This window comes from Crinia signifera, chromosome 1 (assembly GCF_055691185.1).
Source record: "Crinia signifera chromosome 1, ASM5569118v1, whole genome shotgun sequence".
NCBI lineage: Eukaryota > Metazoa > Chordata > Amphibia > Anura > Myobatrachidae > Crinia > Crinia signifera.
In genome coordinates, this window is record NC_139217.1 from 473,878,614 (window position 1) to 473,896,514 (window position 17,901).

Genomic DNA, 17,901 nt, shown 5'->3' on the forward strand with positions numbered 1-17,901 from the left:
CCTCCTCTCTGTCCTCCACCTTGTCCTCCACTCTGTCCTCCTCTCTGTCCTCCCTTCTGTCCTCCTCTCTGTCCTCCCTTCTGTCCTCCTCTCTGTCCTCCTCTCTGTCCTCCTCTCTGTCCTCTCTTCTGTCCTGATATACATCTTCTGACAACAGCACTAAAACAAATCCATTCTTTCTGGTTAATCTCCCACATTCTCAGCGCGGCGCCCCCCCCCCCCCCCCCCCCCCATTCCGCTGTTTGGCAACACTTATATAATATTTCACATGCTCTCAGCTTCGCCAAACGTAAACAGCCGCTTTCCCGGACGAGAGGTGTAAACCATTTACTCTGACATATTTGACACTTATGGTTTATTCATATTTATGTTTTCAGCTAATGATTAAATGTTTTAGGAAAGGAAAACGTTTGAAGACAACAGAACCATCGAGTCATAAATCAGGCTGATGTTATTTGCAATGTGTCCAAAATAGAAGATGAAGGAGGGGGGGGGGGGGGGGATGTTAAATATCTCCACATAAACACACGGCGCGTACAGATTGCTGTCTGATACCAATAAGGGAAAGAAGTCTGAGATGTTTTACGGCAAGAGAGTCACCGGGCGCTATCACGGGACACGCGGCCAGGCAGGGGGTGTTATGTTATTGAAACAATATTGGGGGATTCAGAATCCTGGAAATATTTGGAACACATAGGGGTAAATTTACTAAGATGAACGTATATTGACGATAGGATATTGCCAATAGCAACCAATCAGATTCTACTTATTTATATAGTGTGTACCTTCTAGAAGATAATAGTTAGAATCTGAACTTTCATCTTAGTAACTTTACCCCTGATTGGCTGGTACATAGATGAATGCAATCTGACTGATGTGATTATTCGCACATTGGCCCTTATTCAGATCTGATCGCAGTACAAATTTGTTCTCAAGATGGGCAAAACCATGTGCACTGCAGGTGGGGCAGATGTAACATGTGCAGAGAGAGTTAGATTTGTGTGAGTTGTTTTGTTTCTGTGCAGGGTAAATACTGGCTGCATTATTTCTATAATGCAATATAGATTTCAGTTTCAACACACCCAACCCAAATCTAACTCTCTCTGCACATGTTACATCTGCCCCACCTGCACATGGTTTTGCCCTTTTTGAGAGCAAATTTGTACTGCAATCAGATCTGAATAAGGGCCATTGTGTACACAGAACTTAATGCATACCATTGTCCGACACTAGGTTCAACCTTTCAGCTTTGTGGTGTCCTTACACCCCATCAGCCACCAGCGGACACAATACCAGTGGTAGTGATGTCATGTAATTTGCACATGACATCACCAGTAGCTGCATGCACCCAGTGGAAATGTGTAAATGTGTTTTTTATGTCCAAGCCGCCTTACCCCAAATTAGGCATAATCTCCATACTTATTGGCTCTAAAACAATTCTGGAGTTTTTTGGATGGTTTTTGCTTTCATGCGTTAATAGGCCCTTTCTGACTTTTGATCACATGGTGTGCTTGCGAATGCGCACTAAAATCCATGTGATAATCACTCCTGCTGCAAATTCGCAGCCCATCGAACGAGGCTGAATTAGCCCTTTACAGCAGCCTACTTTTCCCCCCATATGTTCCGCACTGTGCTTCCCCCGGAACTGTGCGTTCATCAGCTGCGTCTTCACTTGTGGCAGAGTGAGCGCAGGTGGGCGGCAGCTGTATAGATGTCTGTAACTCTGACTGTAAATTATATATTATAATTCCCAGCCCAAGAAACGTAAGCCAGACGCCATGCTACACCTCAGTGCCACCGTAACCGGACTGCGCTCCTTCCTGACCACCTAGCACAGACCAGTGCACCGCTAAGGACAGGCGGAGCGGGGATGGGATCGCTATGTTTAGGGATGGCCATCGACGATTCAAAATCATCGATGGTTCATGGCCGATGTTGAATACTTTTGCCATCGATGGGGGGGAACCAGATGTTTCCCTCCATCGATGGAACAGCAAAACAATGGTTCGCTTTTTTTTTTTTTCCAAAGTGCCGGGACACGGAACATAGCTCTGCCCCTTGACAACCACGAAGTCCCACTCCCCATGTTTTGATTGGCCCACAGGCAATCAATCAAACACAATGGATGACCATCGATATGTAAAAATATCGATGGTCATCCATTGCATAGTTTAGCACTATCGATGGCCAGTTGCAGAATTGCCATCGATGGCAACCATCGATGGCAATGAGAATGATGGCCATCCCTAGCTATGGTACACTGTTGTGCTGTGGGTTTTCTGCTAGCATTCCTTCTATGGTCCCACCAGTGCGCAAGCAGCAGTCTGTACTCTGTACCGATATCCCACTGATCATCATTCTCTGATAATGAATTTGCTGCCGCTGCGCTCGCGCTCTTCTTCCTCCCAGGCCCAGGAGAACTCATCAAATGAATTCGCCAATGTCATTGTTCTGATCCTTTTAAGTTAAGTACTATTATATTATTACTGTGTTTGTCTCTTGGCTGCGTCCTCTCCCGTCTCGTCTATTACATTAATCACATCAAGTTTTCCTGACTTGTGATGAATTATCTGTGCTGCCATATGGCCCTGTCACCTACGCCTGATGGCGGTCATCGGATTATGTCGCGTTCGTACGCAATGCTTCCACAGCAATGGCGTCACCAGGGCAGGACGCAACAGGTAGTGGGGCAGTGACTGGGGGCAGGAACATGGGGTACTGAGGATAAACATAGGAATAGCTGGGAAATTCTCTGAAACATAAGATACATACAGATGGATCAGCTCTCAGTGTGTGTGTGTGTGTGTGTGTGTGTGTGTGTGGGGGGGGGGGGGGGGGTGCAGTGTGGCACCGGGGATGTCTCTGCAGATTCCATATGGGCAGCATGGAATCTGCAAAAGTGCCCACCGCTGCCTTCTAGGAGACAGATGCTAAAAGGCTCTACTAGACCACTAAAATCTGTTCTGCCCAGCGATATCTGGAAGGGAAGATTCTGGAGCACTGGTGTGCTCTGAGCATGTAACCCCTAGCAACAAGCATATAACACCTGGCAAAAAGCCAGAAACCCTCTAGCAATGACCAAATAAGCATCGCAACCCCCTGGCATATAAGTCCCTGCTTAACCCCCTCTTTGCTCCTATACTAATGTCATTGAGTCATGGTCATCCTCCTCAGCTAGGTGTCGGAATGCACTGTCACCCGCCGCCCCTTACCGCCCACTCCTCCGCCAGCTACCGCAATGATACTAATTGCATATGCTCTAACTCTTGCAGGAGCTGACTTTTGCGAAGCAGCCAGTGGGGGTGAGTGGGTCCCCAGTGGCCCTCTCCATCTGTCCCCGGCTGCTGGGGGGCTCCGCCTCCTCCTCCCTGCACCCGGAAGGGGATGTACAGGGCTAGGGAGGAGGTGTCACTGGTCCGGGCAGCACAGCAGGAGGCAAATCAGCAAAATGAAGTGAGTATGTGATCAGCATTATACGATACTATATAAACATCCCATCTTCCATAGAACTCTCATGTTAGTAAATGTACCCTGATCCTCACACAGATAATCCCACATCTGCCGTTCTTATAACCAGGCTGTGCCGCCGACACCTCACCTCTCACTGTTACTCCTCCATATTGCACGGTTCATCTCCTCGCTGTGCCTGGTAACCAACGCGAGCTGCCGCTCTGCCTGATGAATGTGCCGGGAACGTGTGTGCACACTGACAGACAGGGAAATAATCGCCCACCATTGTGTTGCTGGGAATAAACGCCAGGCATTATAATGACATTAGGATGCATGGCGGCAAAAGCAGGGAGAGACTCATTACTACCAGCCGGAGGGCTAATTACAGCCCCTCTCAGCGGACATCACTGTACTTGTCCCAACAGCAGCGGACCCTCTTATAGGTGGTGGGGTGCCATGAACTGTAATGGAGTTGGTGCATAACTAGAACTCTTCTTCCTCCATTCCGTTGTTAATTGACTGATCAGAGGTTCATTAGCGCTTCCCGTTGTCTGCCTGCGAGACGTACACATCTACATTACACTGTCACTGAATAATGATCTGTGCGAGCCACACGCTGGATCAATCCCATACGCGCCCAGGTTGAGCAGCGCAGAATAAACCTTTCACCAGCGTATTGTCACTTCATGTACCCGAGTCCACGCATTGATCCCTTTAGCTGCGGACAAGCTTTCCCAGCCTCTCCCCATTGTGTATCCTGCTTTGTATGGGAGACAGGTATTGTGCAGGATCAATAAACACTTTACATGCTCCATAATCTCCCAAACACAGCACACACACGTCTGCCGCCCACCCACACACGGCGCAGAGATGGGAATACGCCAGAACAGGAGTACAGCGGAGTGCGGAGAGGGAAATACATCCATAGTCTGTCTCTGCTATTGTTATAGTATCAGTACGGAAGCTGTATTCATGTGTTTCTACGCAGAGGGTGTCTGGCGATAAAAGACAACGTGTCGGCATTATTGAAATATTTTACTTGCAAATTTCAGTTTGCTGGTTCCCCGATCTGGTTCCCCTCACTCGCTTCCTCCGCTGCGGTAGAGGACGGCAATATAAGCAGTCCAGAAAAGTAAAATTTTTAGACTGGGATCCCTCCCAGGAGATTATGGGCCTAATTCAGAACAGATCGCTAATCTGAGGAATCACAATGCACTGCAAGTAGAAGGCCACCGCCCACAAGAAAGTGCCCACCCCCATGTTCTTACCCTATCATGAGAAAGAACACTACCTAAGCGGTTCTCACCCTAACAGGAGGAGTTACACCACATGGGCAGGTCTCACCCTAACATGAGGAGGAACAGCAGCTGGATGGTTCTCACCCTAACATGAGGAGGAACAGCACCTGGATGGTTCTCACCCAAACATGAGAAGTATCACCACCTGGACGGTTGTCACCCTAACATGAGGAGGAACACCACTTGGCGGTTCTCACCCTAACATGAGGAGTATCACCACCTGGGCAGGTCTCACCCTAACATGAGGAGTAACACCACCTGGATGGTTCTCACCCTAACATGAGGAGGAACAGCACCTGGATGGTTCTCACCCAAACATGAGGAGTATCACCACCTGGACGGTTGTCACCCTAACATGAGGAGGAACACCACTTGGTGGTTCTCACCCTAACATGAGGAGTATCACCACCTGGGCAGGTCTCACCCTAACATGAGGAGGAACAGCACCTGGATGGTTCTCACCCAAACATGAGGAGTAACACCACTTGGCAGTTCTCACCCTAACATGAGAAGTATCACCACCTGGACGGTTGTCACCTTAACATGAGGAGGAACACCACCTGGGCAGGTCTCACCCTAACATGAGGAGGAACACCACCTGGACGGTTGTCACCCTAACATGAGGAGGAACACCACCTGGGCAGGTCTCACCCTAACATGAGGAGGAACAGCACCTGGATGGTTCTCACCCAAACATGAGGAGTAACACCACTTGGCAGTTCTCACCCTAACATGAGAAGTATCACCACCTGGACGGTTGTCACCTTAACATGAGGAGTAACAGCACCTGGATGGTTCTCACCCTGACATGAGGAGTAACACCACCTGGATGGTTCTCACCCTAACATGAGGAGTATCACCACCTGGACGGTTGTCACCCTAACATGAGGAGGAACACCACCTGAATGTTTCTCACCCTAACATGATCAGTAACACCAACTGGATGGTTCTCACCCAAACGTGAGGAGTAACACCACTTAGCGGTTCTCACCCTAACATGAGGAGTAACACCACCTGGATGGTTCTTACCCTAACATGAGGAGGAACACCACTTGGCGGTTCTCACCCTAACATGAGGAGTATCACCACCTGGGCAGGTCTCACCCTAACATGAGGAGTAACAGCACCTGGATGGTTCTTACCCTAACATGAGGAGGAACACTACCTAAGCGGTTCTTACTCTAACATCAGGAGTAAGAGCACCTGGACAGTTGTCACTCTAACATGAGGAGTAACAGCACCTGGATGGTTCTCACCCTAATTTGAGGAGTAACACCACCTCGATGGTTCTGACCCTAAAATGAAAAGTATCACCACCTGGACTGGTCTTACTCTAAAATGAGCAGTAAGAGCACCTGGACAGTTCTCACCCTAACATGAGGAGTTACACACATGGAAGGTTCTCACCCTAGCACAAGGAGGAACACCACCTGGACGGTTCTCACCGTAACATGAGCAACACCGCCTGGACAGGTCTCTCCCTAACATGCGGAGTAACACCACCTGGACAGTTCTCACCCTAACATGAGGAGTAACACCACCTGGACAGTTCTCACCCTAACATGAGGAGTAACACCACCTGGACAGTTCTCACCCTAACATGAACAACACCGCCTGGACAGGTCTCACCCTAACATGAGGAGTATCACCACCACGCGGGTGTTTATTCTCTCATTATGGCTTTGTGCACTGTTTGATAGTGATCTATGCGGAATCAGGCCCCCATAAGCCATGCTTATACTACCATAGAATAGAGAAGAAGGGTTTCTGCAGAAAATATCAATAGATTGGAATGATATATAGGATTGCAGAAAACAATATAATTAGTTAGTTTGTGTGGCTGCAATAAGTCAGTGCCGGTTCTCCCATCACTGGCTCCTTGAGGTTACACAATAATCAGCAGTACACACAGCAGACTGTGATTAATGCCCCCTGGGGTCAGTCACATCGGTCTGTAACTGAGAGGGTGTTTGTGAACAGACATAACGTAGTTTCGCTTTTCTGAGAAATATGACAGCAAATAAATCATATAACATTCTCTGAATAGCTTTGATGTAACGTATGGGAGCTTTAGCCTCATGCACATTATTTATGTATTCAGAAATATTACTGTCCATAGGACATACACAGATGTGGGGAGTTCTGTGATTTGGAGCCAGTAAATCACTTTGCTGAGGTCCTGCAAAACAAATTGTAATTTGGAACGTAATCATCTTTAAAAAACAAAACCTATTTTTAAACATAACATTTGAAGCGAAAGCAGAAAAATGCAAGTTACAAAGGATGTTTCGTAGGGATACAGTCAAAATCCCGACGGTCAAAATCCCGAATGGGTCATAATACCGACCAGGACAAAATCCCGACATTTACAATCCCGACAAGGTCAAAATACTGACATATAGAATGTACAGTTGAAACAGTCAACATGGGTCGACATGGGTTTTTTCACTGTTTTTTTGAGCCGACATGTGCCGACAGGCGGTATTTCATGCCCTACTATCCACTAGGGCATGGTGGGAGAATAAAATAGTGTGCCCGAAGCATTGCGAGCAAAGCGAGCGATGCAAGGGGCTGCGGTTCACTTCCAACTGTGTCCATGTCGACTGTGTCGAGATTCGGGTAAAAAAAACAGTGAAAAAACCCATGTCGACCTCGCGACCTTTCGACGGAAAGTCATGTAGACTGTTTCACCTGTACATTCTATATGTCGGTATTTTGACCCTGTCGGGATTTTAAATGTCGGGATTTTGTCCTTGTTGGGATTTTAAATGTCGGAATTTTGTCCTGGTCGGTATTATGACCAATTTGGGATTTTGACCCTGTCGGGATTTCATACCGAATCCGTTTCATGTCTTTATAAAGTGTTATTTTCACCAATATATGAATTGTCTTTCTTGATGTTTCCCTTCATGTAAAACTTTGCTTTAACCACTATATCAAATACTGTACCTTAAGTTGGAGCCATTACACATGTGGTGCATATCACAGACAAGGCTTTTACAGAGAAGAACGGAGGTGTCTTTACCACTCGCTGATAACTGTAGTAACTGTAGAAATCAAAACTTGGTCTGTAGTACCTACAGCAGCTTGTGACAGTGTGGAGATAGTTCAGCAGAGTAGTTAAATATGAATGAACCTGAATTGAGCTCACTGTATGAAATGCTGTGTGAGCATCTCTTCTGCAAAAAAGAGGCCCCTTTACCACTTGCTGATCAGGAGGTTTAGCATCTAATACAGATTGGGGACATACAGTAGCGTAACTGTAGAAGTCAAAGCTTGGTCTGTAGTACCTACAGCAGCTTGTGACAGTGTGGAGATAGTTCAGCAGAGTTGAACATTATTGAACATAAATGTAATTTCTGTGTGCTCAACTTTTAGCTTGAGCCAAAGTGCCTATAGTAATTTGAGCCAGTATGAAGAGAGTTCAGAAGAGTAGCCAAACATGATTTAACCTGAATTAAGCTCACTGTGTGAAATCCTGTGCGAGTATCTCTAATAATAATAATAATAATGAAATTAATAATAATAATAATATTAATGATAATAATAATGATAATAATAATAATAATAATAATAACATACCTCCCAACTTTTGAAGTTGGGAGGTCGGGACGTTCGCGCGGCGTGGCCTCGAGAAAAGGGGGCGTGGCCTCACGGGGTGACGCGAACTCCGGCCACGCCCCGTTTTCGCCGCTCGTCGGTGCTGAATAGATGCTGTGCGCATGCGCACAGCGTCTATTCTCGGCAAGCTGGGGGGGCTCCCAACAGTCCCCCCCACCGCGGGACAATGGCGGCCCCGGGCGGGACGCGGGAACGTCCCCGAATATCGGGACGTTCCCGCGGAAATCGTGACAGTTGGGAGGTATGATAATAATAATAATAAATAACTAATTATACAAGTAATAATAATGACTGTATAGTGTGCTGATAAAATAAAAAGATTTGCAGCTGTCAATTCTCCTTAAGATATATTCAAACCCTGGGGGGGCCGGCAATGTAAAGTGTCTTTGCATTGTATCCTAGCTTTAAGTTGGAGCAGTTAAACCGGGTGCCGGATAATTCGCTGACAGTCAGTATCCTGACGGTCAGTATACCAACATCAGAATCCCAACTGTCCGACTGCCAGACACTTTCCTGACCAACAGGGGCTATTCTCCCTCATGGGATCCATGACCCCCATAGAGGCAGAATAGAACCTGTGGTGAGTGAAGTGAGCCACGAGCCCCCAGTGTGGCAAGTGCACCGAGCCCACAATGGGCTATTTTGTGCTCCACAACCTGTCGGGATTCTGACCGTCGGTGCATCATACCTAACCTGTTACACCTGTAGTGCATTATGTTAAACAAGAACAGTACAGAGGTCTCTTTACCACTTTCCAATCAGCCGGTTTAGCATCCAATGCAGCTTTGGGACGTAGCATCACTATACTGCAGCTTTGGGACGTAGCATCACTATACTAGTCAAAGCTATGCAGAGGTGCCTATAGTAGATTACCAAATAAAGAGAGTTCAAGAGCCAAACATTACTGAACCTGAATTAAGCTCAGTGTGTGAAATGATATGGGAGCGTCTCTTCTTGTAAAAAGAGGTGTCATTACCATTTACTCTTTGTGAAATGCTTTGTGAGCGCCTCTTCCCAAAAATAAATAAAAAAATAAATAATAATTACTGTATAGTATGCTGATGATAAAGTGAAAATGATTTGCAGCTGCCAATTTTCCTTACCCAGATTCAAATTACACTACAGGTTCCTTCGGGGAATCAGCAAAAGCCACGACAGTCTAAACTTGCAAATTGATGCATGTACAAAACATGTTATTACACTCTCCAGCTTTTCTCATGTTGTGTTACAATATGACTTAATAAAGCAGTAGGTGAATTACAATGCCAAGAAGCAACATGGCAGAGCGTGAGTTGCCAGGCACATGACATGATGTATGGATGCTTGATATAAAAGAAAACATCTGTACATAGTCACATTAGTAAGGTTAGAGATCACACATGTCCATCCAGTTCATTATCGATTAGTAATAATTACAGTGTATTGATCTAGTGTAAGATAAAGGACTTGCACATGGCAATCAGATACAATATATTCCTGGGTCACCTCCTGAATGTCCTCTTCTAGTTAGAATTAGTCTCTGATAACTAGTCTACGTTTATTCTCTATAGTGATCCCCTTCCCATACACACTACCCCATAGAGCAGGTGCTGTCATTATTGTTTTGTCATTTTGACAGACGGGGAACTAGTAAGGAAATTATACAAGTATCCAGAGTATATTTGCTTAAGGCTTAAGTACTGTATACGGAATAGTAGATTCTGTCTTACACACCTTGTCCCAGGGAATGTTTGGGGGCAGTTCCGTCCGATAGATGGAAATCCAAAAAGTGCTTTGGGCGGGATGCTCTAACATCTGCGCCCCCACTTCGCCGCACATCGCTGACTACCGCTGACATAATTATCGCATATGCACTAACATATGCAATAATTATGGAAAAGGACAGCTCTTGTGGTTAAGAGCTGTCCTTTGCGTTGTGCCAGCGATGCACAGCGGGTCCCCCTCTTTCTTACCCAGCCGGATTGTGCTGCTACTAAGAGGACTTACAGTGCAGGGAGGAGGAGGACACTCAGGCACGTGTAAAAAAAGTCTGCCAGGTACAGGTTACACACAATCACTGACCCGCCAGGCGCAGGTTACACATACTCACTGACCCGCCTGGTGCAGGTTACACATACTCACTGACACACCTGGTGCGGGTTACACACACTCACTGACCCGCCTGGTGCAGGTTACACATACTCACTGACACACCTGGTGCGGGTTACACACACTCACTGACCATGCCAGTTGCAGGTTCCACATACTCACTGACCCGCCTGGTGCAGGTTACACATACTCACTGACCCGCCTGGTGCAGGTTACACATACTCACTGACCCCGCCAGGCGCAGGTTACACATACTCACTGACCCGACAGATGCAGGTTACACATACTCACTGACCCCACCAGGCACATTTTACACACAATCACTGACCCGCCTGGTGCAGGTTACACATACTCACTGACCCGCCTGGTGCAGGTTACACATACTCACTGACACACCTGGTGCAGGTTACACACACTCACTGACCCGCCAGGTGCAGGTTACACATACTCACTGACCCGCCTGGTGCAGGTTACACATACTCACTTACCCTGACAGATGCAGGTTACACACACTCACTTACCCCGACAGATGCAGGTTACACATACTCACTGACCCCACCAGGCGCATTTTACACACAATCACTGACCCGCCAGGTGCAAGTTATACATACTCACTGACCCCGCCAGGTGCAGATTACACATACTCACTGACCCGCCAGGTGCAGGTTACACATACTCACTGACCCCGCCAGGCACAGGTTACACATACTCTCTGACCCCGCCAAGTGCAGATTACACATACTCACTGACCCGCCAGGTGCAGGTTACACATACTCACTGACCCCGCCAGGCACAGGTTACACATACTCACTGACCCCGCCAGGCACAGGTTACACATACTCACTGACCCGCCAGGCACAGGTTACACATACTCACTGACCCCGCCAGGCACAGGTTACACATACTCACTGACCCCGCCAGGCACAGGTTACACATACTCACTGACCCGCCAAGCACAGGTTACACATACTCACTGACCCCGCCAGGCACAGGTTACACATACTCACTGACCCCGCCAGGCACAGGTTACACATACTCACTGACCCCGCCAGGCACAGGTTACACATACTCACTGACCCCGCCAGGCACAGGTTACACATACTCACTGACCCCGCCAGGCACAGATTACATATACTCACTGACCCCGCCAGGCACAGGTTACACATACTCACTGACCCCGCCAGGCACAGGTTACACATACTCACTGACCCGCCAGGTGCAGGTTACACTCACTGACCCTGTAGGAGACATGTTATACAATACTGCAGCAGGCAGAACTGGTCAGAATTCATGCTGTTAATCATTCAGTTGAGCAAAAACTGACCACGAAAAACTATCTTCGGTACTTGTTTCCTAGCACGGCACCCATCGCATCGCAGACCATAAGGCATACGATGGTATGCGATGCGATGTTACGCGATGGCAGCCGATATTATACAATTTTAAATTGTATACCATCCCATTGTATGCCGTATACAATGGTATACGATTTAAAATTGTATAAGCACCCTAATGGGTGTTTTCAATGTTAAATGTGCCCCCTATAAGATAATTAATTGTATAAGCCCCGTAATGGGTGTTTAGTATGTTAAAAGCACCCCCAACGCCACCCCCACTATCAACGCTAACCTGAAGCGTAGCGAGCCCGCGAGGGGTGGTGGTACACGTCCTCCGACCTTTTCATACCCCCACTATCCACGTCGGCGTGGAGTTGATTTTATATAGTGTGGCGAGCGCAGCGTGCCATCGGGCCCGAAGCGTGGTGAGCGCAGCGAGCCCCGCGAGGGGATGCGGAATACATGTAAAGTAATACGCGTCCCCTCGCGGGGCTTGCCGTGCTTGCCACGCTTCGGGCTCGGTGGCACGCTGCGCTAGCCACACTATATAAAATCAACTCCACGCCGACGTGGATAGTGGGGATATGAAAAGGTTGGAGGGCGCGTACCAGCACCCCTTGTGGCCTCGCTGCGCTCGCCGCACTTCAGGTTGGTGTTGATAGTGGGGGTGGCGTGGGGGTGCCTTTAACATTGTAAGCACCCATTAGGGTGCTTATACAATTAAAAATCGTATAGGTTCTTATACAATTTAAAATCGCATCGCATGTGGGCATATGGCATGCAATGCGATTCAATGTCATACAACTTAATATCGTGGGCGCCGTGCTAGGAAACAAGTACCCTATCTTCTATTGATTTAATTTCGATACTTAACATGACAATGTGCCGCGGTATGCTTTAATTGCTCAAGATTTGTAGATGGTCTTGGTGACCGGAATAACTGTGGCAGATGATCCAGGTGACGGGAATAACCGTGGCAGATGATCCAGGTGACGGGAATAACTGTGGCAGATCATCCAGGTGACGGGAATAACTGTGGCAGATGATCCAGGTGACGGGAATAATTGTGGCGGGTGATGCAGGTGACGGGAATAACTGTGGCAGGTGATCTAGGTGACGGGAATAACTGTGGCAGGTGATCCAGGTGACAGGAGTAACTGTGGCAGGTGATCCAGGTGACGGGAGTAACTGGCAGGTGATCCAGGTGACGGGAATAACTGTGGCAGGTGATCCAGGTGACGGGAATAACTGTGGCGGATGATCTAGGTGACGGGAACAATTGTGGCAGGTGATGCAGGTGACGGGAATAACTGTGGCAGGTGATCCATGTGACGGGAGTAACTGGCAGGTGATCCAGGTGACGGGAATAACTGTGGCAGGTGATCCAGGTGACAGGAATAACTGTGGCAGGTGATCCAGGTGACAGGAACAATTGTGGCGGGTGATGCAGGTGACGGGAATAACTGTGGCAGGTGATCCAGGTGAAGGGAATAACTGGCAGGTGATCCAGGTGACCGGAATAACTGTGGCGGGTGATGCAGGTGATGGGAATAACTGTGGCAGATGATCCAGGTGATGGGAATAACTGTGGCAGATGATCCAGGTGACGGGAATAACTGGCAGGTGATGCAGGTGACGGGAATAACTGTGGCAGGTGATCCAGGTGATGGGAATAACTGTGGCAGATGATACAGGTGACGGGAATAACTGGCAGGTGATGCAGGTGACGGGAATAACTGTGGCAGGTGATGCAGGTGACGGGAATAACTGTGGCGGGTGATGCAGGTGATGGGAATAACTGTGGCAGATGATCCAGGTGATGGGAATAACTGTGGCAGATGATCCAGGTGACGGGAATAACTGGCAGGTGATGCAGGTGATGGGAATAACTGTGGCGGGTGATGCAGGTGATGGGAATAACTGTGGCAGATGATCCAGGTGATGAGAATAACTGTGGCAGATGATACAGGTGACGGGAATAACTGGCAGGTGATGCAGGTGACGGGAATAACTGTGGCAGGTGATCCAGGTGACGGGAATAACTGTGGCGGGTGATGCAGGTGATGGGAATAACTGTGGCAGATGATCCAGGTGATGGGAATAACTGTGGCAGATGATCCAGGTGACGGGAATAACTGGCAGATGATCCAGGTGACCGGAATAACTGTGGCAGATGATCCAGGTGACGGGAATAACTGGCAGATGATCCAGGTGACCGGAATAACTGTGGCAGGTGATCCAGGTGATGGGAATAACTGTGGCAGGTGACGGGAATTGCACTATTGATGGATAGGTGACAGTAATGTAATATAATATAATATAAACAAATGTATTTTTTCTGGAGCTGGGGATGTTGTCTGTAGCAATGAAACACATAAAAGGGAACACTAGCAGCTTCCAACAAACTTTTGTACCTACTTTTTTTAGAGAATTTTGTGATAGACATTTTCTATATACCAGTTTACATTTTTACATTTTCTGACATGATTTATCCAAATCAATGCTTTTCTTATGAAGACAATACTGTATGTTAGGCAAGCTGTAAAACATTTCCAATGCATGAAAAAAATGCCCTTGCAATAAAAATGATTGGGTAAATTACCAGTTTTATTAATTATTATTTACTGAAATCAGGGAGAAGTTGCATTAAAGCAGCCAATAAGCGTTCAGCTGTCATTTATCTGATGCAGTCTTTGAGATGTCTGTTAGAGGCTGATTTGTGGCTTTTGTCTTTGCTCTGATACAGACAGAGGACGGATTTCCTGGTGGTGGTGCTCACATTGGTTACATACAGTATGGGGCCATGCTTATTAGCACTATTCCCGATCCAAATGAGGCGCACCTGCGTGTGAGACACTCGCGCTTCCCTGTCCCGCAATCCCGAGAGAGGTTTTCTCAGCGTGCCGGCGCTACAGATGACCTGGGACCCATCTGCATGTATCTGAGAGAACAGGTTTTTGTTATTTATTTTATTCCTTTTTAAGAAACATGTTGTTAATAGTTAATTCTATAACCCCTGGGAAATATAAGGTGAGGCGAGGGATAAACACTTATTACTAGGAACGAAGCATTATCATCGCTCTCCGGTTATATCTGGTCGTGCCATTGTCTTCTTTGTATCAGCAATGATTTGTTACACAATATCCACACAAGTCTCCTGACAATGGAACAGGCCAAGGACACACCGGTTACACAGGAGCGGTGCTAACATCTCTGTGGATTATGTTACTCTCGGAGGCCCTGAGAGCTGATCTGGGCGACTGTTTCATTGTAATGGTGACAATACACACGAGCCATGCTGCTGGTAATAGTAAGTAATCCACAAACTCCATTATATGCAGTTTGTATATGTGCCAGGCACATTAGTGTTAGGCCTGGGGGGGTGGTGGTGGTGGTGGTGGTGGTGGTGGTGTCAGGGGTCGTTTAGTATTAAGGTGTGGGGATTGAGGGTTATGGTTTGGAACTTAAAGGAGAGGGTAGTTGTTATGTTTAGATGGAGGGGTTCAGGAGTTAGGGTTAGGCCAGGGGCAGTGGTGTAACTATGGTGCCGCAGCCCCCGCGACGGCAGGGAGGCGCTGACTTATACCCCTTTTACTCCAAGGAATAACCCAGGTTGGACCCAGGTCGGACCCAGGTCAGCGTTGGTGTAAAAGGGGTCAACCCAGGTCCAGTAACACTGGTCTCCTACCCAGGTCCTGACCAGGGTTGAACACTGGTTGGACCTGGGTCATGGGCGATGTAAATGGTCCCAACCCAGGTTGGGACATCCGGGTAGTGCTGAAAGGATACCAGAAGTGCTGGACGCCTTTCCACAGTGCACTGCAGTGGCAAAAGACAGCGGCCAGGAAGGATACGTGCAGTGCACACAGAAATCATAATTGGATGCAATATTATTATTATTATTATTTGGGGGGGGGGGCTGGGGGGAGCACATGGGAGATTTGGTCTGCTGCTGCAGGGGAAGGGGCTGGGAGAGCACATGGGAGATGCTGCACTTTTATACCGCTATGTGCGCTTGAGCACTGAATAAAACTTTTTTAAAAATATTTTACTAAATAAACAAACCAACATTCTTCAATGCTAACTAGTCATGTCTTTTAATTTTTATTTTAAATCATTGAGGGAAGGTTGGCTGGCAGTTTATCCTAAATAGGGAAAAGCAGTGCTGACCCAGGTTCAGTGTAAACGGCGCAGAACTGGGTCACAGTGCTGTGTAAATGGGGTATGAAGCTGGATCCAACCCTGAAAACTTCCATGTTCAAAGACCAGGGTCCGACCAGGGATTTTGGTGTAAAAGGGGTATAAGTGTGGGCGCCTGGGGGACTGCGCCCAGCTCCCCCCTCCTTGTGGGTGCAGTGGGGTGTGTGTAGGGGGTCCGTGCGGGTGTACCTGCGGCGCTGTCTAGAAGGCGCAGGGAGAGGGGTACCTGTGGCGCTGTGTAGTGAGTTGGCGGGTCCCTGCAGTGTCTTGAAAATAACTAGTCTAGCGCGCTATCCGACGGGCGGCGGCGCGGAAAGTGCTTCTGATTTTGAAAACACTGGCCGCACGCTGATTGGCTGAGATTCAGGCAATCAGCGTGCGCCCAGTGTTCTCAAAATCAGAAGCGCTTCCTGCGCTATTATTGGTGCTATATTAATACATTTTAGAATAAACATATGAGACGCGGGTTGTTCTACATTCCCTGGAATAAGCGTAGAATTATCATTCCATGACGGATCTAATACACTTCTAAGTGATTAATGACGGCTGCTAATTATTAACACCTGGTCTGCATATGTGTATCCCATACTTCCGCCTGGAGGTTGCGGACTGTGCGCCAATTAGGAACTAAGGATAACGCCAGCAGAACACATTTTGGGGGTTATTCTGGTTCATTTGCTCAGCAGCGAATTCGCATCCTCGCGAGAGAACCAGACCCCGCCTTGAGAATAGCGGTACGCCGACCAACATTTACAAGGCGCGTACGTTTGCACTGGCTGCCAATGGATGTTTTACATAAACATCTATTCGCAGCCACTGGGACCCTCCCACATCTTTCAATGGCCGACTATCGGAAGATGTGGAAGGAGCACACACATGTAAGGGTGCTCTGAGCAACCTTACATATGTGTGTCCGCTCTGGAGGAAGTGGGCGGGGATGTCAGCTGCCCGCCCCTCACATGTCCGTCACGGCCGCATTATTCCCCTTATTGTTATCTGTGATTTCTACCCATACCGATTCTACCAACCCCATTGTGCTCTGGTATAGGTCTTCCCTATGGTATTAAGGATGGTTTAACATATAAACATACCCCCCCCCCTCCCCCCTTTTTGTAAACCTCTATATTAGCCTACCACTTATGTGATTCATCCCACCAAGTTTCGGTAATACCTATGAGATCAGAATCTTCCTCCAAAACTAGGGTCTCTAGTTCCCCCATTTTACCAGTTATTCTCCTAGGTATCGCTATTACCTGATCCATAAAAATTGTTTGGTAATTTTTAAAAATGCATTACGTTTCTTTATGATATTTCAATTTCTATTTTTAATATTTAACTGTGGGAAAGATGTGGAATTATTCTCACCCGTGCAAGGAGAATTTCTACCCCTAGAGAGGAACTTAGAGTGTTCGCTCCAAGGTGCCGGTAGGGAGCTGCTGTGTAACCTCAGGAGTCAGACACCCCCCCCCCCCCCCCAGCAATACATTAACCACCGGGAGGTACTGGGATATTGCGACGCCCCAAGGTGCCCGTAGGGAGCTGCTGTGTAACCTCAGGAGTCAGCCCCCCCCCCCCCCCCCCCCCCCCCCAGCAATACATTAACCACGAGGAGGTACTGGGATATTGTGACGCCCTTGCTGGCTGATTTACATAGGGAATAATGTACAAGTGTGAAATGTTTGGCGCAGGATAGTGATAGAGGCAATAAGAAAACAGTATTTAGAATACGCCTGGTGACAACTCGGAAATCTACGGCTATTGATAATGTACAGCGTCTCGTAGTGGTGACAATTTGCCTGAATTACTGCGGTGTAGGAAATCATTCTGGACAGCGAGACGGAATTCATTATTTCCTGATAGGTCCGATGTATTTATATGGTTCCATTGTCTGCTGCGGAATTACAGCA

The 17,901-nt window shown here is 47.6% G+C and overlaps 1 protein-coding gene across 4 annotated transcripts in view; it reads left to right on the plus strand.

The window, feature by feature from the left end:
* Window positions 1-3,226: 3,226 nt before the first annotated feature.
* LOC146024343 (uncharacterized) overlaps window positions 3,227-17,901 on the plus strand; it is a 41,087-nt gene continuing 26,412 nt past the window's right edge. The window contains exons 1-2 of one of the 4 annotated variants that reach the window (XM_083155440.1): window positions 3,229-3,453; window positions 14,541-14,747. The gene's annotated coding sequence lies outside the window, so the exon portion shown is untranslated. The other 3 variants (XM_083155441.1, XM_083155443.1, XM_083155442.1) reach the window with 3 other exon arrangements.